General features: G+C 39.3%; 1 protein-coding gene across 3 annotated transcripts in view; it reads left to right on the forward strand.

Annotated features, from left to right (window-relative positions):
- Window positions 1–25,121, forward strand: part of SYT1 (synaptotagmin 1) — a 783,192-nt gene that overhangs the window by 225,062 nt on the left and 533,009 nt on the right. For all 3 annotated transcript variants that reach the window (XM_088478101.1, XM_088478105.1, XM_088478102.1), the window contains one exon: window positions 20,727–20,772. The gene's annotated coding sequence lies outside the window, so the exon portion shown is untranslated. The remainder of the gene's footprint in view (window positions 1–20,726; window positions 20,773–25,121) is intronic.

Raw genomic sequence — 25,121 nt, forward strand, 5'->3', positions numbered from 1 at the left:
ACATATTTGAGAATCTATTTATTATACAATGTAAATGTTTGTTACACTAATACGGTATTCATATTTTTAAAATCCACAGCTGGTTTAGTTTTAGTTAGTACTTTGTTTTATAATGTGATTGACCTATCATATTATTAATAACAGTGGAAAACTGAAAATGAGTCACTTAAATTGTCTCACATAATTTAAAGACCATAGTCCATTTGCATTGTAATAGCCTACCATGTTCATTCTTGTAGGCCAAATTTAATAAATATGTGTTCTCTGGATAGTAGATAAATGCATTACTTGCAAATAAATGTGAATTAGAACGACTTCTGTTTATTTGTGCCAGTACATTCCTCATATTATTTATTTCTTGTCCCACAGGTTCAATATTGCAAACATAGCACAGATTAATATACAAGGACAGTCTCACGATAGCAATTGTTTATGCGCATAGCAGAAACATACATTCTCACAGTACATTGTAGGACCTACAGATTTACATTCTCACAATTAGACCTTACCAGTCTGTTAGATTTACCCCAAAAGCTGACATATATTTATTAGCTGTTATACAGTATATTCCAAAGGGTCATTGCCTTCCATATCCAACACATCTGCCAGCATGCTTTATTTTATACCATTTGTGAATGTATTTTATGTTACATTATCCAGAAATGCCTAACTAATGTAATATTATTTACATGTTTTTGACTTTACATTATATACTTAATGGGACAGTCCATGTGTTTTAGAATATGTGCCAGATTTAGAAAGCTGCAAGCTATCTCTAGTGCTTCCAAAGTTCTCAACAAAAGGGATAGGGATGGATAGACTTCTTGAAGGTTGTGAGCCATAAAGAGCTGGTTCTCCAATTCAAGGAATCCCTGTACTGTATGGCGGGAATAGGTTTGACTAACAAATGATTGTCAAAAGTGCAGAGATGCACTGTAATGTGGGAATCACTTTAAATTTATTTGTGCAATACTTGTAGTCCATTTTGGATGAGGAGCGCTCCTGTGCTGCATCCATCCACACTGTATCCAGGTAATGGAACCAGTGGTATCTAGGACCTGCCAGAGCTCAGCAGGATGCATGACCTCTGCATGTGCGCCCTGTTGGTGTGTCTTTTCTCCCGGGTGTTTATGTTGATGGACATGCCTTCTGGGACTCCAGTTACTACAGAGTCTGCAGAGGATCATAGCGCCACTTGTCATCATACTGCCCAGTGTACTACAACACCCAGCTATACCCTTGCACTCCAGGATGCTCTATACAGTTACTATACCTGTACATCCATGTGTCTTTATGCTACTGTACATGTTTAATTCTACCTGGTTAAATAAATCTAAAACCTGGTAAGCTGTACCACATGTGGAATAATCCGCCACCGGGGGCGTTGAGTGGGGGGGAATGAGTAATACTTACCTGGGCCCAGGCCGGTTGGAGAGGTCAGTGAACGCCCCCACTGCTCTGCCCACTACCGCTAACTGGTATAGCAGTGTAGAAAATCAGCACATTGGGCAGCTAGAGAGGAGAGACTGCTGCAGCAGCAGTCTCCTCTCACTGCCTGATGTGCCATTGTGGCTGTGTTGCTATACCAGTGTGGCCAGTGTTAGTGGGCTGAGAGGAGGTTACAGGTGTCCCACCCTCCCCTGGTGCCGTCCCATTGTGCTGAGCTCTGCAACACTTTATTAAGGGCTTCTTTTTGTTGGAGAGGTGTGGCCACACCTCACCTGGATTTGGCCATGCCCCTACCAGCACCAACATACTGCACAACATGCTTATCACCATTAAACATTCTGGCCAAGTGCATTGTCTTCCATCTGAACAAATATGATAACTCCCAGTGTGCTGAACTCAGACACATCTTCCACTGTAATTTACAGCTAACATGCTACAGATGAAGTCCAGCAGCCACAATAGGTCCTACCCTTGCTGTCCAATACTCTGCTAATAGTTACAGCATTAGAATAAGTACGTTGTAGTAATGGACTAAACAATTAGGTTTCATATGTTTTTCCTCAATAATTTCTGAAAACACTGACATTGATCACTGTTGTCAACGTCACTCGCTGCACAAGACATACCTTCATAGTGTCTGACAGTACCACCTATTAGAATGGCACCTTCTCTAACATTACATTTCCCAGTTACTTGTTGCTGTCAAAAGGGAAAAGAAAGTTCCAAGAAACATTCCGTCATGGAGATTCAATACTATATGAATTCCTTGGCAAAAACAGATGAATCCCTGTGTGTGCACTGTGCATACGCACCCTCGATCCACCCTTGCTAAGCGTAGACGATGTCCCATTATGACTCTGTTATACTTCTGTCGCACTTGGAGATGCAAATGATTAACGTGCAACTCTGATTTGCCAGAAGTTGTGTTCCCTTGGCTCCAAAGCTTGCATCTGGTCCAATAAGTTGTATTTTATGTAGCTGTAGGATTGTTTCTGTACTTAGCCAAAATAATGAATATCATTTCTTATACCTAATAGTGACAGTGATGAAAGAAATTTACATGCACTTTTTAGTTATTTTAATATACTGTAAGGTTGACAACTCAATAGGATGGAGTTTAAAAAAAGTCACCTTATAGTTCATCAATTACTTATTTCACTTTTGTGCTTACAAACCTGGTGTTTAGGATGTAGTTACCATGGTAAACCATCTGGGCTTGAATGAAAAGATTTTAAGTGGTGGTTGTTGAGTGATTCACAGCATGTGTTGTAAATCTTATGCTAAGTTAATTCTTAGATCTGTCTTGTATGTTGCTTGAGACATCCAACTTAATCAATATTACTTACATCTAATGCATCCAACAATGAAATTAAACCCATGATATTGACATTGAAAATTATGTCTTAAAATATTCATCCTTGTCCTTTATCATCAGACTTTGAAAAATGACTGCAGTACAGAAAAATTGGTTTATTTAATTTAAAGGAAATGCACAAAATGAAAAAAGCCAATTTAGCTGGTTTTACAGATGTTCTCCCATACTGTACAGTGGTAGTCAGTCCTTGTGTTGGCATATCAGTCAGTTGTACACTGCAACTATACCATGCAACTGGTAATGAAACGACTGCGAGACAAATTTCTGCAAATGACAGATGGTCCTGGGTAGGACTGGGATAGTTTGCTCATGTCATATGCTAGTAATATGCAGAAACCGTATTGAAAAAAAGCTAAATGTTGGAGGACTAATAAAGATGATGCCTTTATTGTCCTTAAATCTGTATCCTGGATGATCTGAGATTGTTTCCTGATTGATATTCAGATCTATTGTCAGTTCTGGGTCAATTTTCAAAAATTGAACCTGGTCATGATTCAGAGCCGGTGCCTATAGCAAAGTTTGTTGTTGACCTGGTGATACAGCTGGCAGGTCCGTCCATCCTCCTGCAATCCCTGGCCTGCTCTCTCTGTGCTGATATGAGATAAAGGGGTCTATTTACTAAGCAGTGTTAGGAGACAGAAGGCCTGATTCAGACCCAGTCGCCCTGACAGAGCGCTCGCTCTGAATCAGGGCCGTGTTTTTTTTTTTAGAACAGCCTCCTGGCCGCTCTCATAGCTGTGGGTGACCACCCACAGCTACAGCGAGTGGCCATGATGATGGTCGCGATGGTAGGGTCTCGTGGCCACAAACCCCAGAGAGATTTTAGCTCTAACAGAGCCGGAATCTCTCCACTGACATCACTCGTGATGTCAGTTCGGCCGCCCCCAAACGGAGGCGTTCACATGGGAACGCCTCCATTTGGGCAGCCACCCCCCCGGCCCACCCACCAAAGGGGGCATGCTGTCACTCAGCATCGACAGCACGCCCCCTTTGTTGCGAGACCTGGAGTGACGTAGTGCCCGTCGCTATCCGGGTCTTGCGCATGCACACGACGGAGCCGGCCCCATCGTGCGCATGCGCTCTGGGCCACCATCGACCCAGTTGCGAGCGCTCAGTGCTTGTGACCTGGTCTGAATCAGGCCCTGAGTGAAAAGTGATAAAAAAGTGATAAGGTACCAGCCAAACAGCTCGCAATTGTCATCTCATGGGCTGTGTTTGAAAAATGACAGTTGGGAGCTGATTGGCTGGCACCTTATCAATTTCTTATCACTTTTCACTCTGTCTCCTAACACTGCTCAGTAAATAGACCCCAAAGGTAGGTGCACATAGTGGTAGAACTACCATCATTGCAGGGGTATGACAGCCATGGGGACCACTCAACTCCAGGTGGTACAATGGTAGTAAGTCCGCTTCAGACTGCTCCCACCTGAAAGAAATGTGTGTACCTTTGCCCAGGAATGTGTACAAGTTTTTACTAAATGATCATTCAGCATTTTGGTTTTGTACTGTGTCTGCTGCATTACTGTAAACTAGCAATGTTTATTATCTCTTCTCATTCACCTATTCTGCAACCAAATTCTGTGTTCAAATAATGTCTTTCTCCTGCAGATTTATGATACGTTAATCAACATTAATAAATTAAAGCACTGCTAAAGACATTTCATGTGCTCTGTGATAAGTTGTACAAATTAATAAGCAAACATGGAACAAAACATAACATTAACCTTAGTTAATACCTGCAAACACTGTACAGCTTCCACACTACGTGTTCTGCTAAAAAATATCAATGCATAAACCATAGTTATATTATAAATAAAGGAGATGTCTCTCTAAGGTACATCCATCTCCATTAATATATTCCATTCTATGTTTGTTTTTTGTTTTTGAATGACACATGGATAAGAAACAGAGTGAATGGTGTCATAAGCGCAATGTTTCAAATACAGCACGCTACTTCGTGACAATTTGTCAATCTTGACTGGAGGTTATGCAATCTCATTGGATTGTACCTGATTCTCTGTTTAGTTACTTACATCACATTCTTGTACTAATACGAGTTCCACACTTAAGGGTACACGCCTAGCAATGTAATAAACAGCTTCGCAAAATTGCCATATGTAATAAAAAGTCAGATGTCACTTCACTCTCACAAATTAATCAGTAAATTAAGAGAACCATAAAGGTTAATGTAATCAAAGGGTGGTTATAAGGTGGTAAGATGTTGGCTTTACATGATATCTATCTGCCTCTCTATACACCAAGGCACACTTCTAGTTTACGTAACAGTCTAACGAGAGGGCACGGGTCAGCTCGATGTACAATGGGTAGATCATCCAGACATACCAGTGCAAAAATAATGAAATATAACCTTACCATTTAATAAAGAAATACATTTATACTCTTTTTATAGTGGCAGAAATTTAAGCTTATTATTTATTATGCTTTTTAGTTTAAATGTAGAAAATTTGTTCTGAATACTTCTAGGGTAGTTTAAAAAAAATTATAGAGTGATCCTAAAAACTTTGTGCATTTTACCTTCACTGGGCCCCATTTTTGAAAAGCTCTGAATATGTACCACAAAACAACTTAATTAAATGTTTATTTACTTACAATATGTAATGTCTTAAAGTTGTCCCTTGTCAAAGGAAGTGTAATATGTTTTTTTTTAGACCCTTATGAACTTCATGAGTACATAGAATGTAGCAGAGTGGGGATATTGTCTAAATTGTCACTCTAGTAGATGCATTACAGAACATCTGACACCTCAGCTAGTTGGACTGTCAGACTGTCAGAAAGGGAAATAACACAACAAGCAAATATCAAAACAAACACAAAACAAACATGCATTGTGTGCATGTTACCATGTTTCTATTGAAACATGTCTACAACTGCAGAAGGTTACACTTGTAGAAGGTATAACTACTTTTGTTTAATTATGTAGGTGTAATTATGGCACTTTTGCACACACACACAAATAGTGATGGCTTAGATGCACATCTGAGTGTAGTTGCACGTGGATGACGGTGGTGGTTGCCATCACGAGTTACTCACTTCCAATTGGCTGATTATGAATTTATGATTTTATGCTTTTATTCTTTTATTTGTGAGGATTTGTTTATATTATTTAAATATATAACACATCTGTATTTAGTTATCAAAACACAAGTTGAAACAAATGGATGTAAGCAGGGTCAGCCGTAGTCCAATTTTTTTGGTAAGTGAATATATTAATTGGCGCCCCACGGTGTATTTTTTGCTCGCTTCAGTGTGTGCACAAAAAAATTAAAGGACTGTCATCTTGTGGGAAATGCCGTACCCATGAGCCACATCCCATTTTTGACATGCCAAATGCATGCCCAGTGCGCTGGGAGCTGCTGGGCATGCCCCCAGTCCCTCTCTCCAGTGAGTAGATAGGGCACGCAAGCATACAGCATTTATTTACCATTTGCTCTAAGCAGCACTCACAAATAGTATCATCATTATGGATTACCTGCAGACCCCCTCTCCACTTTCTACAGCAGCAGAGGCTAGCTGGCAAATTTTGGCCTAGGGCCATAACATTGGCCCTTGAGCATTGAACCATCCTCAAATAGTGGTTTTAAGCATATAACACACTGTGTGGCAATTTTGTCAAAGGGAGATGAGCCCTTTTGATGGAAAAAAATTGGTGTTTTTGATGACTAAAGGTCTTGTTTGTACTCTGCCCTATATATTGAGGGGATTACCATATGCGATAATCCCCATTGGGGAAAAGTATTTATGTAGATGGAGGCATGCTTTGTGGAATATTTTCATCCAATGCAGGATTGTTTAAACCATTGTTTGCTAATTTATATAAAAGAGAAAGGCTTTTGATAAAAATGTTACCTTTCACTTTCAGAATATATACAGTATTTACTAGTTGTCCCAACCCACACTGCTTTTCACCTCCACAATAATGCATAACAATTTATAAATCCATTCTAGTACCTGGAATTCTTACACTTTCAAATTAATGTCTGGACATCGAAAAATCTGTTAAATAATTTTTCCATAATAATTCCTGACATCCCTTCATTCATCATGCTAAATCCCTACATTACCAAATGACACTGACAACACTATAATGTACATCACTTATTTTCAACCTTTTTCAACACGACGCACACTACACAAGATTTTAAAATTGCCAAGGCACACCATTCGGCTATGCGGTATATGTGACCAATGATAAAGCATACATATTGGTTCCCACATTAGAAAATACACACACATTGGCCTCCACAGGAATAAAACACACTACAGTACAAGTGCGCTAAGAAAACCACCGCGGCACACTTGACAACTGCGGCACAGTGATTGAAAAATGCTGCTGTACATTTATTACCGAACAACAACCAAAAATATAACCCATGTACACTATATTAATGACTGACTCCCCACAGAAAGTCCCTTGCAGACTTTGAACCAGGGACAGACTTGAAACTTAAAGTCGACCTGGAGAAAATTTAGAACCCTATTGGCCATGATACCCAGGGCCAGATTAACAATGGGGCGGATGGAGCTACAGCTCCAGGCCTCCACATAAATATAGGCACATTGTCATGACAACATGATGTTGACTGGCCATCTGCTCTCCACACGGTCAGCCATAAATTATAAGTAGTAAAATTGTATTTCTATTTACCTCACAAAATTAAGCATTTTTTTCTTTTACATAGTTAGGGAAACATTGGGTATAGGGGTGTACACGCCCACATGGCACTGGCCACACCCATACAGCACTGGTCACACCTCTTCTGCTTCTCATAATAGGCCCTTGGTCATTTTCAGATCCAGGCCCATGTGGCCCTCAATCCGGCACTGATGATACCCACCCGCACACTTGCATGTTCATGGATACACTCAGTGTATACAGACTGGAACAATGAGTTTATGGCTCACACTGAGGGGCTTAAAAAAAAACACTGCAGATTATCTGATTATACTTTAAAAAAACACTGCGGATCATCTGATTATGTCCATGTGCTGGGGATGATGTGGGCAGTGGCAATAACACATGGCACTGTTGTACAGTGTCGGACTGGGGCATGAAAGGCCCACCGAGAAAATGCTGTGACAGGGGCCCATATTTAGGGGTGTGGCCAGCCTCTAAAGGGGGTGTGTTTAGCTTCCACAGAGAGTGCTTGGACTGGACTCCTTAAAAATTTATATATAGTGAATTCTTCTAGTGCATGCATGATAATGTACCAGATTAATAACAGAAATGCATTGTAGAAAATACACCATAGTCCTGTGCAGTATAATGTAACATATGTATAATGTATAGTTCAAGTGCACAGTCTTGAACCTGATCCCTAGAGGAGGGGGTGGGCCCACAGGCAGTGGGGCCCACTGGGGGATTCCCCTGTACCCCTGTGGGCGAGTCCAACCCTGCCATTGAAACAGATTATCAGCAGTAGTACAGCCAAAGTAATGAGGGTACATTCTTCTGACCCCTTCACTTAGTTGTGTTTTTAAGGCCAGTATGCAGTTGCCTGTGAATTTAAGTGGCACTGTCCTATGTGGTTCAGGTATTTGGTTTAGTTAAGGGTGCAAAGTGCACATGCATATCCTGTTAGGGTGCCTTGAGGACTGAGTTTGGGAACCTCTGCCTTACACCATGTCCACTTTGACCATAATTCCTACATTGTCTGGCTGCACCTGTCTGTAATCCCTAATTGGTAAGCAAAAGACGCAACTCCTAATAGGGGTCACATATAGGAAGGAAGGATCATTGAGGATCAAAGGAAGATATGAAGCAGGGTTAGCACACACTTAGGGGGTGGAGAGACTAAGGAGAGAAGGGGAAAGGGGGGATAGAAATTAAGAGTGTAAGAAAGAGATAACATGCAGTGAAGGAGGCACAGCTGTGCACTGTGATAGTGCAACTCTCCTGAGAACCAGGATCCTTGCGAATAAGCTGCTCATAACTTTCTGTCTGACCTCACAGCAACCACTAGAGTTGGAAGAGTAACATGCAGAATGGTCTCTGTGAAGTGAACCATGGAGCAGTACCAGTAGCACCATTTTAATGACCTGCAGCTGCCAGTCTCACTGTCACTATCAGGGTTCTGCATGAGAGTCATCTTGGATCAATTGTGAGTGACTTAATAGTAAATGCCTTGACCTCACATACCATCCTGCCTGGTCCGCACCTATGCAGCTATCTTCAACAGCTCACTTGCCTCATCTCCAGCTTTCTTATCTGGCAGTGTCAAGTCTGACTGCCGATATCTGGCAGGTGAACTGTCTGTCGCTGTCTTCTGCTCCTCATCTTCTTGGCCGGCTCCTCTGCACACTGGCAATCTGTGAGTGCCACAGCTTGACCCCATGACATCACACTAGCTGGCTGCCTTACACGAGCAGAGGGGGGAGGCAGGGCTGAACGGCCTCCAAGTTTGTATCTATTTCAATTTGTAAACACAGCGGGTAGTGAGATCTAAAAAAAAAGTGCTCCATCTGCATTGCGACCTGTAGTGTCGCCAGTGGACCTTACATGCAAAGGGGCTGGGTCTGCTGAGCAGCGGAGCAGTCAACAGCGGTGCTGCTCAGGCAGCTGTGAGTGACAGTAAGTCTGCCTACGGCCCGCCCCGAGCTCAGCTGCTGGCTGCCTTGTGTTAAATAATAAATTAGAATGGTTGCGACCAGGGCGCCCCACTCGGCTGCATACCATGCATAATCATAGAACTGTCCCTGGATGTAAGTGTATCTGATGTGTGCCTGATATAAACCATTTGCATGACCAACTTTACATATGCACATAATTGCATTTTATTAGTGACAGCAAATTCTGGCCACTATTTTCCCACAAATGCATTGAGCCCCTATGTTTTGTACATGCAATGAGTAAACATTCATTATGGAGCTCATAGGCAGTTAACATGTAATTGCAAATGCATCAAGAACAAAACTGGTTCCGAACATTTCTCATTCACTGCAAATTCCCTTTCATGTCAATTGTGTTTACAGCACCTGAAATACTAACAGAAACCCTAATAAAGTGAATGGGACATTACAAATAATGGGAAGAACTTTGTATATTAATAAATAATCCAAAAATCAGATAGCTTGCCCAATCAAATTCCACTAAACAACCTTTGCCGGTTCTCACACTATTAAAACAGGAGGACAAGGTGGATGTGGTGCTCCTGCCATTGTGAGAAACTACAGCAGGGCTAAAGCTTCAACTGTAGTAACAAAGTAAAGAAATTTAAATAAAACACACACAATCTCTAATTAACGTTCACTGAAATAAAACCTCTGCAAACCTCATTCAGCATCTTATTAACAAAAAAGTTATATATTATTGTAATTGTTTTGCAAGGTGCAACGGTGCACTGCAGCAGGGCCGGATTATAGGCAGGGCGGACGGGGCAGTCGTCCAGGGGCTCCCACTCATTGGGGGCCCCCACACTCAGTACACATTGTCTTGAACCGGGCCACTCTGACCCTCCCTGGCCAGCTCCTGGCAGCATCACAGTCACTCAATTTTGATTTAAGACAGAGATAGCTTTTCTCCGCCTCTACAGTGGGTGGCAATCTAAGCCCCCCCACACTGACAATGCCAAAATTTGCAGGTGTATGGGTAGGGGGCGGGGCCTAATGCCGTGACATGCCCGGCCTTGTCAGGAACATGATGAAGCAAGCCAAGCAGGCCAGGTAGTAGTGTGTGTGCTCTCACTCTCCCTCTCTGTCTTTCTCCTTCTGTCTCGCTCTCCTCTCTTTGTCTCTCTCCCCTTTCCCCCCTCTCTCTCCCCCTCACTTTTCCCTCTCTCCCTAGGTAAGGGGCATAAAAGTGGCTACGGGGGCCATGGAAATGTTATTGTTAGGGGCATATACTGTATAAAGCTGGAACGTATGGTACATGGTAGCAAAATCAAGAACAGAAATGAAAATAAAGGTAGTAGTGCCAGTTAGAGAGTCTGCAATCAAATGGGATCAAATGGGAGTTTTATATGCAATTCGATTATACAGAATATTGTATTCCACTTGAAATCACAAATTTACAAACAAAGAGAAATCTAGCATTATAATTCATTGGATTTGAAATCTACAGTAACATGAATGTGAAAAATGCAGTGCAATGATGGTGTTACTAATCGTATTATACCCTAGTGGGCAAGCATACAATGCACTCCCATAGGATGAATGGACTTTTTCAAGGAAACACATAGTACGATGGTTTCAATGTTCTGAAATTGAGCAGTCATCATGATAAAAAACTTGATCATTACAAACATACCCAGATGCAAATATGAACACAAGTGGATGTGTACACAAAAAAAATATTTATTATTTAGCATTTAATCGCCAGTGGGTAGACTACCTAAATGACCCCTAATGTGCTACAGTGTATTTTCTCGGGACGTCTAATATTCTATGAGTTCTGACAGTCTTAACTAACTGCAAATATTATTGACATTTAAAATGATTGAGTTTTTGCATATTACTGTATACTATAATCATCAGGGTCAGTTATTCTACTGAAAAAATAAATAAACCATAACTTTCATTATACTTTTTCATGCATGTTACATATAAAGTTTGTTTTTATGTAACTTAATTTATAATAGTACATTTTTGGTTGTTTTGGTTTCAAGTAGTTACAGTAAGTGTCATCTGTTTTGCGTTCAAGTAGTGTACAGAATGTTCACACATAACATAAACTGACATATGATGCTTCACTTCTGTTCAAAATGGTGCAATTTCTCAAAGAAGCAATTTGTATAACAAGATATACTAACATTGTACAAGAGTATACTGTACTTAGCCATCTACAATTACGGTTATATAATGAATGGTGTGGGCCATATGTTTGCTGATACAAGTGAAAAAAGAGAACAGTTTAATAATACATGAGTGTGATAATCTTTTTAAAAGTAGAGCAGGTGTGCTTCAGAAACTCAGTTAGTAATCAATGCTTGTTGCTATTGTAAAATATATTCTACGTATGGATTCTACTAGAATGTCAAACATGATTGTAGGATCTATTATATACTGTTGTAACAAGCCCCCATCGCCACCCACCTGCCTCTCCTCCCAGGGCTTCTCCTAGGGAAGAGACAGCAAAGGTAGGCAACTATGATTCTAAGTCGTCTACATGTCAATTGCAAGTTCATGCTGTATGTAAATTATAATTGTGCAAGTATTTTATGTAAATTATAATTACACAAGTATTTTATATGTACATAGAAGAATAAAACTGCAGTGTGAAATGTGAAAGATTTTATAACATATTTGTTTTTTATTTTAATTTTAAATTTTATTTTCACACAAATAGGTTTGTTCTCACCATACCAACAGACATAGTATATACTTAGATTGACCATTAAAAATAGTCTAGGATTCCTTGGTGGACACCATGCTTAAGAGTGGCCCCTATTTCATATTAGGGAAACATGGAAAATGGCTTCACTGACCTATAATAACACATTAACAATATAACAAGATAAAGCCATATTGTAAATGATTGAATTATTATTATTTAAATTACTGTGCAATGTAACCCTTTTATTACTGAAGATTTTACCCAGCTGAGCCAAGCCTGCTTTTGGAACTTTTAGGATAATAACATTCCAATATAATTTTTATGTGCAGTACCCACACAAATCATACCTTGTTTTTTTTGTCTTTTTTAAAGAGATTGAATTTTCAGAGAAAAAAAATGTGGATTGTTTATAACCACTGACATGGCAAAGAAAGTCATCCCAAATTTGCAAAAAATAACCTGTATTTTATTTAAATTGCTAAAAGTCAACTAGAAGCACATGTATGTGAGTTTTTTTTAATAAATAAAGAAACACCATGTAAACACTATGGAATAATTCAACTAAATGAAAATTTAGTATCCTGCCCCCTCTCCCCCATCAACTTACAAAAATAATTAATTTAAAATTTTTTGTAAAAAAAATGGACGTTACCTTATTTGAAAGAGGGTTCTTGATTATTTTGGAAGTGGAGGTGGTAACAAGATGACTCCCTTTTATCTGAATTAAAGTTTTTATTATTTGCTTAAAACAAAACTGAGTATGATCATTTGGAAGATGGCACATACTTCTTCAAAATGAGTGTATCAGGAATCTTACTAAGTGCCAGGAAAAGGCTCTAAACAAACCCTATCTGTGGCATTTCTTCCTGCTATTAATAGAATGTGTATGTGCAGGCACATGTTGCTAGCGTAATCGTAATGCTGAAGTGGTTTTCCTGTTATAGCATTATAAGAAAACCCATGAGATCATGGTGAAGAGTGATCTGTGTTTTTTTAACCACTTAAATGCATCGGGTGAATGGGACTTGTCCATAGCACTTAATGGGATCATAAAGAATAAGTCCAACTCATCCATAGCACTTACGAGGTGAAAATATATTCATTAAACTTTACCATTAGCCCTTGTAAATTGATTTATTAGTTGGGTTTGCACAGCACAGTTTAGACAGTGACCTTGTAGAAGACTATATATTGACTGTCGGTCCAAACATTACAGAAAGCATGGCTAATCATTAAAAACCTTTCATAAGAATAAGGGAGTTACTGTAATTATTGTAAAGGTGATAATAATTAATATGATGGTGAAGCAGTTAATGATTTTTTATGGGGGTTAATACATAATGAGGAAATAGTTTATGGCCGTCACAAAATCCCTGGAGGTCACTGCAATGCTCTATGTATTATCTGGTGGTTAATGAAACACTCTCTGCATTACCTGGTGGTCACTGCAATTCACTCTGTATTATCTGGTGGTCACTGCAATGCTCTTTGTATTATCTGGCAGTCACTGTGATGCTGGCTGTATGACAAGGCGGTCCCTGCAATGTTTTCTGTATTATCTGGCTATCACTGCGATGCTCTCTGTATTATCTGACTGTCACTGTGATGCTCTCTATATTACAAGGCGGTCGCTGTAATGCTCTCTGTATTATTTGGCAGTCATTGCGATGCTCTTTGTTATACAAGGCGGTCCCAGCAATGCTCTCTGTATTATCTGGTGGTTACTGTGATGCTCTCTGTATTATCTGGCGGTCACTGCGATGCTTTCTGTATTTCACAGAAATACAAAGAATGGGTGAAGGTGCCTATGATCCCTAAAGCCTGGACAATCTAATTGCTGCTAACTCGGAGTAAGAGAAGCCAACCCTATGATTTAATTGAGCTAAAACAAATAAAAGGAAAGAGCGCTAGTACATTGAAAAATTTCAAATGCATTTATTCCACAGGTGTAGATAAAACATCTAAATACAAATAAATAAAGGACACTACTGGTAATTGCTCAAATAACCACTGAATCCACTGGTAAAGACAAAAGATAAGCAAATATGCGTTGTTCAAATGGAATGTTATTATTGTAACATCTACTCCAAAATGTATAGTTTAGGCAACTATGATGATTCACAGTCACACTGAGCAAAAAGATGCAGTCACGGATGCAATAGCGTCCACTTCTGAATCATGCCCTTAATCTTGTTGTCACTCTATAAAATGGTAAATACACTGAGACATGGCGGAGACCTGCCAAAATAATTTGCCTGCATGAATAAGTGTTAACTGGCTACATCTTTTATTAAAGTACTCAAAATGTAATCAAATTGGCTATTTGTTTCAGAAATGTTAGTGTTCTTTATTGAGCAATTCTATTTAATTAGTATAGTTGTACTGTATTTTTTATTATTTTCCTGCAATCCTAAATAAACCTCCCCTTGCTTATAACAATAATGCTCTTTCACAACATTGTTATAATGAAACAGCTGTTGGTAATTACTAATGTCTTGTGTTAAACACTGATTATAATGGTGTGGGTGGCTTTAATGAAAATAGAAAATGTTTGGACCTCTTGTGCTCCATTGTCAATCTTAAACTATTAGAGCTAGTACTAGCAATCAAGAATACAACATATTATGTTATTCAACAAATGAATTGCTTCAAAGAGAGTAGAGGATATTTTAGCAGAACAACTATGCTTGTTCTTAGTATAGCTGAGCGATAGTTTGCCCTCTCTGCTCTCAACATGGAAGAGGTATGTTCTCATAGACTTTGAATAGGGAGTAGAACATGGACCATATAAAACAATCAATACTGCAGAATATATACAGCCATGGCCAAACGTTTTGAGAATGACACAAGTATTGCTTTTCCCAAAGTCTGCTGCTTTAGTTTTTTATGATGGCAATTTGCATATACTCCAGAATGTCATGAAGAGTGATCAGATGAATTGCTTTTAATTGCAAAGTTCTCTTTGGCATGACAAGGAACTTAATCCCCAAATCAACATTTCCACAGCATTTTAGCCCTGCCACAAAAAGGACCAGCTGACATCATGTCAGTGATTCTCTCATTAACACAGGTGAGAGTGTTGATGAGGACAAGGCTGGAGATTACTCTGTCATGCTGATTGAGTTAGAATAACAGACTGGAAGCCTTAAAAGGAGGATGTAGCTTGAAATCATTGTTCTTCCTCTGTTAACCATGGTTACCTGCAAGGAAACAAGTGCAGTCATCATTGCTTTGCACAAAAAGGCCTTCACAGGCAAGGATATTGCTGCTAGTAAGATTGTACCTAAATCAAGCATTTATCAGATCATCTAGCACTTCAAGTAGAAAGGTTCAATAGTTGTGATGAAGGCTTCAGAGCATTCAAGAACATCCAGCAAGCGCCAGGACCATCTCCTAAAGTGGATTCAGCTGAGGGATCGAGGCACCACCAGTGCAGAGCTCATTCAGCAATTTCAGCAGGCAGGTGTGTGTGCATCTTCACGCACAGTGAGGCGAAGACTTTTGGAGGATAGCCTGGTGTCAATAAGGGCAGCATAGAAGTCACTACTTTCCAGGAAAAACATCAGGGACAGACTGATATTCTGCATAAGGTACAGGAGTTGGACTGCTGAGGACTGGGGTAAAGTTATTTTCTCTGATGAATCCCCTTTCAGATTGTTTGGGGCATCTTGAAAAATGCTTGTCTGGAGGAGGAAAGGTAAGCGCTACCATCAGTCCTGTGTCATGCCAACAGTAAAGCATCTTGAGACCATTCATGTGTGGGGTTGCTTCTCAGCCAAGGAAGTGGGCTCTCACAATGATGCTTAAGAACACAGCCATGAATAAAGAATGGTACCAAAACATCCTCCAAGAGCAACTTCTCCCAATCATCCAAGAACAGTTTGGTGACGAACAATGCCTTTTCCAGCATGATAGAGCACCTTGCCATAAGGCAAAAGTGATAACAAAGTGGCTCTGGGAACAAAACATCTAAATTTTGGGTCCATGGCCAGGAAAATCCCCAGACCTTAATACCATTGAGGACTTGTGGTCAATCCTCAAAAGGCAGGTGGACAAACAAAACCCCAAAAATTCTGACAAACTCCAAGTATTGATTAGGCAAGAATGGGTGCCCATCAGTCAGTATGTGGCCCAGAAGTTGATTGACAGCATGTCATGGCGAAATGCAGAGGTCTTGAAAAAGAAGTGTCAACACTGCAAATATTGACTCTGCATAAACTTAATGTAATTGTCAATAAAAGCCTTTGACAATTATGAAATGCTTGTAATTTTTCTTCAGTATACCATAGTAATGTCTGACAAAAAGGTCTAAAAACACTAAGACGCAAACTTTGTGAAAACCAATACTTGTATCATTCTCAAAACTTTTGGCCATGGCTGTATGTAATCCACCCAAATTTTGTGAATCTAGACATGTACGAGTCATGGTTCTGATCTCCTGAGGAGACCTTGACAGATCTGAGTCACTGTTCTGATCTTCCCGTTGTTCAGAATTCAGATTTTTTTTATCTGTATTTTGGGTTTTGGATTGCAAAAATTAAATGATTTTAGATGTTTTTAAAATCTTTTTATCAAGATGATGGTCAGCAACACCGTACTCTGGGGTTAAGCAGAACTGCCATAAATTACATAATAAACAAACAGAGATCAGTTGCATAGTAGGTCACAACAGTTACAAATTACTGTACCAGTTGCAAAGTACATACAGTATGGGTGAGTTTGGAGGAGGGATGGGACAAAACAAGGAGCATACTAGCATGAAGCAGCATAAGAGCATCAAATTAGACCAGAGACACTATAGGCAAATGCTAAATGGGAGATTTGTCAAATCTTCTAAAAAGAACACGTGGAGCTGTTGCCCAAGGCATTTAATCAGATTATAGTTCTATTTTATAGACTGTACTAGATAAATTATATCTAGGGGTAAATTTACTAAGATTCGAGTTTGGTTGAGATGACAATCTCTGGTGAGTTTAGGCATGTTTTTCATCTCGCAAATTTGCTAAAGACAAACTCTGGTGAGTTTGGGAGAGTTTTCTCTCTCCTCACTCATAAAACTTTGGTGAGATCACAAACTCGAAATAACTCACCATCGGGCAAACTCGGAAGTATTTTTATTCATTGAAAAGATGCAACTCGGGAATTTACCAAGAATCGAGTTACAATCTCAGGTGAGTTTGGAGCAAACTCGCAGAGAAATTGAAGTTTCAAACACTCCATCTCCTGAGCTGCGAGTTTTGCAGAAACATACACAGATCAGTGTGATTTGTGTATGTTTCTGCATGTGGTCCTAATTAAAAGTGTTTTTTTTTTTTTTTTTTTAAAGTGCCCTTTGGCACTTGTGAAACCACAAGTACCAGCAGGCGGCCAGAACCCTTACCTCCACTGTAAATTAAATAGTTTAAAAAACACAGTACACACACACCATCTAAAGTAAAATTTTATTACACACCTACCTACCTCACTCACACATACTTACCTGTGCCAGTTGGTCATGTCCACTTGTCCCATAGAACCCGTTTGGAGTACCTGAAAAAAAGATCTTATATTCACCTCCATCCTCGCGCTGGTCTCCGTAGCATCCAAGGGTCTTGGCAAAAAAAAAGAAAAAAGCAACCTGGTCCAGATACAGTTAGCGCCCGCTGATTGGCTGTCAGCTCCTGACAGTTCACACTGATCAGTCAGGAGCCGGGTAGCGGTGTATGTGGTCACACACATTCACCGCTAATGTAAGTATATGAATCGGGTTCCATTTTTTTATTTTGCCAAGACACCTGGATGCTCTGGAGACCAATGCGAGGATGGAGGTGAGTATAAGATCTTTTTATCAGGTACTCCAAATGGGTTCTACGGGACAAGTGGACGTGACCAGATAGTACAGGTAAGTATGTGTGAGTGAGGTAGGTAGGTATAATAAAGTTTTATTTTATATGGTGTGTGTATTGTGTTTTTTTAACTATTTAATTTATGCTGCCTGCTGATACTTGTAGTTCCACAAGTGCCAAAGGCCAGGCATACTGGCACCTGTAGTTCCACTGTAAATTACAATAGTTTAGAACTATATACCACATTATTACCCCCATACCCACCGCTCCAGGTGTGCAGGGAAGAGCCCCGGGCTTCAGCCTAAGCCTGGGGTTTTGGGAGAGGGGGGACCCTTTCTTGGGGGGGTACCCAATTCCCCTGAGATCCCCGGCTTGGGCTGACCAGCTTGGGGTATTAATGCTTTGGCCCTGGAGATCCAGTGATAGGGTCTCCTGGCTGTTGCATTACACCCTGGTCGGTTTGGGTCTGGTGCTGGTTTTAAATATGGTGGGACCCCTATGCATTTCCCCCCCCTACATTTAAAACCAGCACTGGCCCTGCAACCAGGTGCTGGTTCCTAAATTATGGGGGAAACCTACTCATTTTGTTCCCCATAATTTTAGGAACCAAGGCTGGCTGAGCAGTCTGGGGCTGTTTATGCTTTTAGGGGTGGACCCTACATAATTTTTTTTTTAAGATTTAACCCTAGTTTAACAGGTAGACCACACAAGCAGCCTTTACATATCTCACTGATATGTGTAGGCTGCTTGATCGGGAGAGTTTTGCAGAGAGAAAACACTGCAATCTCGGGGGAGTAATCTCATCTAAACTTGCTACTCGGGGGAGAAATCAAGATCTGCTTCACCATCGGCCAACTCACTTTCAGCTAAACTCACTTCTTAGTAAATTTGAGTTTAAAAATGGGAAAATCACCTCAGTTTTAGCGAGGCAGATCAAGTTTAAGAAAGCAAAAACTCAAGTCGAATCTTAGTAAATTCACCCCTAGTATCTGATTAGGTGCTATGAACAACACCTCCATTTTTCTTCTTTATAAGGTTTCCTAAATCTACCTCTAAGCTAAAGGTTCCCAAACTCAGTCCTCAAGGCACCCAAACAGTCCAGGTTTTAAGGTTATCCATGCTTGACCACAGGTGTCTTAATTTGTACCTCAGTCAATTTGATTTAACCACCTGTGCTAAACCATGGAGATCTCTAAAACCTGAACTTTTGGGGTGCCTTGAGGACCGTGTTTGGGAACCTCTGCCTTAAGAGACGAGGAAGAATGTGCCCACTTTTAAATCTTGGAGGCTAGAGGACAGAATGAAGTGGGGGGGGGGGGTGAGTGAGAGGGTGATCAGAGAGGAGTGATCACTACTGTTCCACAAGTTTACTGAGCTTGATAAATAGGCCCACAACTGTTATATACTGTAGGAACAAATATTAACTATGCCTTCAGCAGAAAATGTTTTCTGATAAACAATGTAGGAAAAGAAAGAGTTTTCCGATTGACTGAATAACCCATTATAACCAATCCAAGGCACAGACCTACTCTTTCATCGGTTACTCTGTTAGGAAAAGAACAGTAAATATTATGAGTAAATTGCTTAAATATATTGAAATCCAATTATAAGAGGTAGGATAGATATTATTGTCAAAAAGGCCTAGGTTCAAATAAACATTAACAAAACTATGTGCCAAATATAACCTTTCTAATCATTAACACCTGGCTTAACAATTTACCAGGTAGAGATAAACTCGGTTTGCACCATTTTAAAAGGATTGAAAAACTACATTTGCGTTTGTCACACAGATGGCTTAACATTTCCAATAAGGAAGATTGTATCTTAGAAGGACAGGAGGACAACTTTTTACAAGAAGGGAGTTCCATCTTTCTTGTTACCAGACTGATACTAACCATAAACTTTATCTTAAACATAAATTAACTCCAACCAGATCCCCACAATACATACTGCCCAAACCATAGTCAAAATATACAATTATTTGTTGTTGTTGTTGGAAGTTGTAGTAGTAATAGTACAATAGTGATAATGGTAGTAGTAGTAGTAATAGCAGTAGTAGTGTAGTAGTAGTAATGGCAGTAGTAGTACAGTAGTAGTAGTAGTACAATAGTAGTAGTAGTAGTAGTAGTACAGTAGTAGTACAGTAGTAGTAGTAGTAGTAGTACTACAGTAGTAGTAGTAGTAATATCAGTAGTAGTACAGTAGTAGAGGTAGTAGTAGTAGTAGTAGTAGTAGTAGTAATAGCAGTAGTAGTAGTAGTAATAATGTTTATTTATATTATGTTTTTTCTTGTATTGTTTTCTTGAGAAAATATGCTACACGTTTCTTTTGAGAAATAAATCACCTCTTATTTTTGTAAATAACAGTGATATGGAGTCTTTGTCCTGGATCCACTATTGTATAAAAGTGTCCTTATGCTGTGGTTATGGATGTGAAAGGTTTCTGGCAATAAAAATGTAGGATTATTGATCTTGGGTAGAATTTGAGATGGCAGTTGTTACTTTGAAACTCAACAATGTAAAAAATATTTTAAAAAGTGTTACTTAGAACCTCAACAATGTCAAATTTTAGGACTTTTTCTAGATAGCCACTCTTGTCTACTATAACTGTGGAGGATTGGGTATTAATTAGCAGCATATGGGGTATATGAAAGATAATGCTTGCCTTTCAAATTAACAATGGGTTAACACTAAATGTTACCTCTTCTCAAACACCTGACTCCTGCTATTAATTTCATAGATTGTTATTGTCTGTTTTCATACATTCGAATCCTTTTTTGTTGTTACAGGCATAAAGATTTAGATGCTCACAACAGTAAATAAGTCCAGAACACGGTAAGTACATCAGTTCTATAGCACTATAAGCATATAGTTTATCAATATTTTATCACCAAATAAAATTATTTAACCCCTTTCGAGCACGTATAAGTTAATGGAATAGGCTTTTTCTGTTCCTATTCTTTTCTGTTTCAGTGTGAAAGCTACCAGTGAAAATTCAGCTGCTTTATAATTTTTCATTTCATTCCAGGAGCTTTTGATTTTTTTATCTCTATAATCCTCTTTAATAATTCAAAGAGTTTGTCTTGAACCTATACATTCCCAGGGAATTTTAATAAAATGCTGCACTGTGTGCTGGGCTTTCCTTTAGCAATATGTATTTACTAGAAATATATTTAATGTTTTTATGCATGTGATGTGAGGAATTTATGTCAGTTGTTTCTTAGGTAAATGTCTTAGCCCTATTCGCAAATTTGTGCCAGAAATCATTGTCAGATGCTATGGAATAATATTAACAATTAACAATTAAAGGGGTTTTTTCTCATGTCTGTACTGTTTATATGAAGTGGAGCAGGCATATAACATAAGCAGACTTTTATTTCTCACTACTCTCGCATAATACATAGGATGTGAATTAATTTTCAGGCATTTCTTCATTTAAGGAACTGCTCAGGTTAGGAGAGACTGTAATACAGTTAGCCAGTCTAATGTGTCTTACAATATGTAGAACTGACACTACAGGCTTGAATATAGGTGTAGTAATTTCAAAGTTTGACATTTAATAATTCGAATACGTGAAGTATTATTTTAGTGAAATGTTGATCAATTGCTGCTAATACATCTAAGGCATAATTAGGAATATTCAACATCACTCAGTAATATGGCTAATGACACACTGTATGAGTGCTTTCTGCAGTACTTTGTATTTATATGCTGTTTCCCTGCACATCTCAGATAGTGTAAGTCCTCTAGGTTCCTGACTTACAACCATTGATTAGTTCTGTGAGTACTGTAATAGATTTCATAGTGCTTTTGGCTAACTAATGTAACACTTAATTCTGCCTTCCATAGACAGGAAAATATAGCATAAAAGGGTAGAGCTATAGGTTATTATTCCTGGGGTCTTAGCTTCACCTGACCCTTTGTCACTTTGCGAAAATATTATTTTAATGTCACATGTGATAGCATTAGGTTTGCCAGGCCAGCAATTAAAATGGTACACACATGAGATACACAGTTCTCTGAATCATTGCAATTAGTTGAGATATGTGACAGCTCTAGGCATGCATCTGAAATAATAACAACGCTGCCTTGTACCATATGGTTTTTATAGGCTGATCCGGTATCTCTGCATGAAATGTTTTAGACTTGATGTTTTTGAGACAAGTAATTTTCATGATAACCGGTTTCTAGACTGACTTGAATGTTTTAATGCCATCCAACCTATAATATATACTGTAATGTGTTTCTCTATTTAGAAATGAGGATGTGACAGGACATGTCCCTGACAATCCACTGTCCACATATTTTCAGTATTATCCGATGGCCACAGTATTAATTACCTTGGACTATTTGCTGATTTTTCATTATTTATGATTGTGCATGCTGTACATTAGTGAGGGTGCATATTAAGAAAAGCCAGGCATTCATGAATATAAAAAATAAAGAACAAAGTTGCATAATTTCTCGTACATTGTTTCTTTTTCTAGTGATGGATAAGAGGTGACCAACTGTGTTTAACAGACCTTATTACTACGAAACACCAACAACGGCTTCAGTGACACATAAAAATATAATAAAAACTTCATTTTTTAATGTAAAGTACAAAAGTGAAAACCATTTTGAGCTGTATTAGATTACTTGTGATGCTTCAATTTAAAATGAAGTAAAATACTTAAAGAACACTACATATCTCCCAACTTTTTTACCTTCTTTAATCAAGGCATTTAAAAGAATGCATTGTCACATTACATTCCTCTCCCTTCGCAAGATCCTTTTTAAACACCTTACACATGCTCTGGTACATGTGTCTCTAAGGGGAAACAGTCGGGAAGCCGATGGACAGAAATCCCGACCGCCGGCTTTCCGACTGTATAATCCCGGCAAGGGTTAAATGACAGGCGTCGGAATCCCGACACCTTAAGTTTAGGTGGCAGGGAAGGGGGGGTTAGGTTTAGGCACTTAGAGGGGGGATTAGGGTTAGGCACTTAGGGGGGAGGTTAGGGTTAGACACCCCTAAGGGAGGGTTAGGGTTAGGGGGTAGAATAGGTTAGTAAGTACTTGCCTGGGGACGATCCGGATTTTCATCCTTGTCAGGCTGCCGCTGTCGGTAATTCATACTGAATCCATCACTAAGGACTATAGGCCAGCAGGGCATAGCTCACAACAGTTTATGAGTTTGGGCACAATTCTTGAATTACAGAATGGTGGGACAGTCCCCTCAAATAAGGATTGTCCAATCTGAATCAGGATGTTTAGGAGGTAGAACATCATAACTATGATATATATTAATGATGATTTGGTGGAAACAATGGCTGGTGTTATAGAGTAGATGGTGTTTTTGGTGTACTTTTACTAAATTTCATGTTTGATCTGTTATCTGATCATGTAATTTATTGCCGATGTTCACTGCTTATTGTAGTGGTACAGTTTTTATACCTGATTTTATTCAGAGAATAAATTACAATAGTTATGAAGAGCCTTTAAAAGATCTCTCTAATTATCCCTATTATGTGAATATCCTATTCAGCTGTAAAAGTCAGTCAAGTAAAAATAGTGCCGGAAGCTGTAGATTTGTATCCCTTCACTACAGTAACTTGGAAAAAGAATGCCTAACTGTGAACACTACCCCCTTCCCCTTTGTGCTGAAAACCTGCAAATTTAATAAAATTGCTGTGTGATTTGGCCAGGGTTAATAAACAGTAGTTTGCAGAAATCTATGACCTGCAAACTTTCTTTGTTCTAGGGAATAAGATTGCCATTTTGCAATAGCTGGTGGATGGATAAGCAAGCCTCCCAAATATTGCTGGAACAAAGTAAAGTGAAAAAAAATTTACTTACTTAACTTGTCCCTACACAGGAGGGCAGGGCCAAGCACCTGCTCTCTGAGCTGATGGTCATGTAACCGATTGAGCCCGTCCCGAAGGAAAGTTTATCACTTGTAACAGAGACACTGTTGTAAAAGAGACACTGACATGAATCTTTCCAAGTTAAATTGTTTACTGAACTGGTAACAAAAACACAGTTTTTCTCACTGCAATGAAGTAATTATACAAACATAGCAACATGAAGAGCATACACAGGCTAGTCACAAGTATAGGCCCAAATGGCATGAAGGAGAAAGAACAGATGCTGACTTGATCATAATTTGAACAAGCAGATGGTAAGACAGAGATAATTATTTGATGTCTCTAGCAATTGATGCCTGTGTTTTCTCATGCTCCCCTGGCCCACCGAGGAGAAAAGAATAAAGTCATTAATCACCTGAAGCAACTTTGGATAGAGCAACCAACAGACCTAGCAAGGTAAAGGTTGGGTAGGGTGGGTGATGTTGCTAGATAGCAATCCTATTCCCTAGAACAAAGAAAGTTTGCAAGTCATAGATTCCTGCAAACTACTGTTTGTTCATTGGGAGGCTTTGCCACTTAGCAACAGCTGGTGGGTAGACTACCACATACTTGGTGGTTGCTTTGAAGATCGACTGGTCTCCAATAATGCTTGGGAAATGTATACTCAATGGACCAATGAGTGACATGCCTTTAGGAACATAGATTTTGCTGTTGCACTAGAGGTGGAAGCATCTCAGATGGAGTGTCCCTTAAAGGGGTTAACGGCAAGTACTAAATAACTGTGAAGCTTCACCTTTTATTGGAGCAGTAAGTTACAATTATGAGGTCAGTTTCCAAATGAAAAATTAGATCTGTTCCATCTTTAATTACATCAAACTCAACTATCCGATTTTTAAAGGGGGCATTTTGAATTGGTAATATAAATTAAGGTTAGCCCAGCACCTGTGGCCCCTAAGGTTACATCTGGTAATGATGCAAATATAGCCTTGGTGACAGAAAGGCAAGAGCTGAACCATAATATCAGATGGTGGCTGATGCAAGGCCTGCATCATATTTGGCAGCCAGAACGTCCAGGAAGGAGAGAGGCTGATCTAGCTGTATTAGCAGTACTATGCCATAAATTAAATTCTCTAATCATGGTAAAATATCTGGTCCTTGCATGGCCTCAGTGAGGCAATGATAAGAACTACTGTAGAAGAAGACAATCTTGAGTCTTGTTAGCAACCCATTCATGTCTGTTACAGTTTCCCTAGGATAGCCTGTGTAATCCCCAGAACTGTAGGACTAAGGTGACTGGCCTTAACTTTAGCAGATTGAAATGAGCATACTGCTCCATTG

This window comes from Taudactylus pleione, unplaced genomic scaffold (genome assembly GCF_031769625.1).
Source record: "Taudactylus pleione unplaced genomic scaffold, aTauple2 ptg000207l, whole genome shotgun sequence".
Lineage (NCBI taxonomy): Eukaryota > Metazoa > Chordata > Amphibia > Anura > Myobatrachidae > Taudactylus > Taudactylus pleione.